Raw genomic sequence first — 996 nt, forward strand, 5'->3', positions numbered from 1 at the left:
TCTTTGATCGCCAGGAAAGATTGTTGAAATTTGAAAACGGATAATTCGAGGCGCTGAGTCGACTTGTGAAATTTGAGGCAAGCTTTGTGACCTTCAAAGTTCAGTTGTTGACTGGCCCACACAATGTCAGTCGGATGAGACACCAAAGACTTTGGGAACATCTGACTCAGGCCAAATTATCGAGCCACCAAGTTAGGCTGATAACTCATGGAACCCATATTCTTCGACACAACCTTTATCCTGAAGGACAAGATCGTGGGGGTCAAAAATGCTCTCCACACAGCACTCGACAGTGCTGTAGCCTGGGGAGAATCACCAGGAAAAGGGTTTTTAAACCATGTTGGGCCAAAGTTTCGAACCACAAATGGGGCCATACTTGGAACGAAAGAAGTGGCTTCGATGAACATATTAATATACTTCACGAAAAGGTGTTTGTTAGGGGTCTCCTGACAGGTCATTAAGGCAAGCCTTACGCCTTCTATAGGTCGATCTTTGTTCAAACACATTATACGCTCCGACACAGGATAACCTAATTGGTATTCGAAAGTAGCATTTAACCAGTGTTGCAACAACCACATAGGGCCAGACAGGTTTGTGGCCTTTGAGGTGGAGTGGAAAAGCTTAAATTTTAGTGTTGCAATCCCTAGAGAATGGTAAAGAGAGGCCAACAGAAGTTTACCTAAAGAAACCTATGGACCTTCATGGATTTGGATTTCCAGGCTTATATAACTTTTAGCTATTTGTAGAGAGCCAGGATAAAACACATAATACCAGAGCCAAAGAGTTAGAAAAGTAATGTGTTCCTCGTCGGACACTTCAATGGAGTCTTGATCATGGTGATCTTTAATAAAATTCTAAAAACTTGCACGATTGAAGGAATTTTTTTTTCGTCGGAAGAGTTGTGTCGTAGGTTTCGCCCAGAGGTGAGAAACCAGTGATAGCTGCCACGTCAAAAAGGGTAGGCGTTAGCATGCCACAATGAAGTTAGAAGGTGTT

The sequence above is a fragment of the Lathyrus oleraceus genome, chromosome 2 (assembly GCF_024323335.1).
Source record: "Lathyrus oleraceus cultivar Zhongwan6 chromosome 2, CAAS_Psat_ZW6_1.0, whole genome shotgun sequence".
Taxonomy (NCBI): domain Eukaryota; kingdom Viridiplantae; phylum Streptophyta; class Magnoliopsida; order Fabales; family Fabaceae; genus Lathyrus; species Lathyrus oleraceus.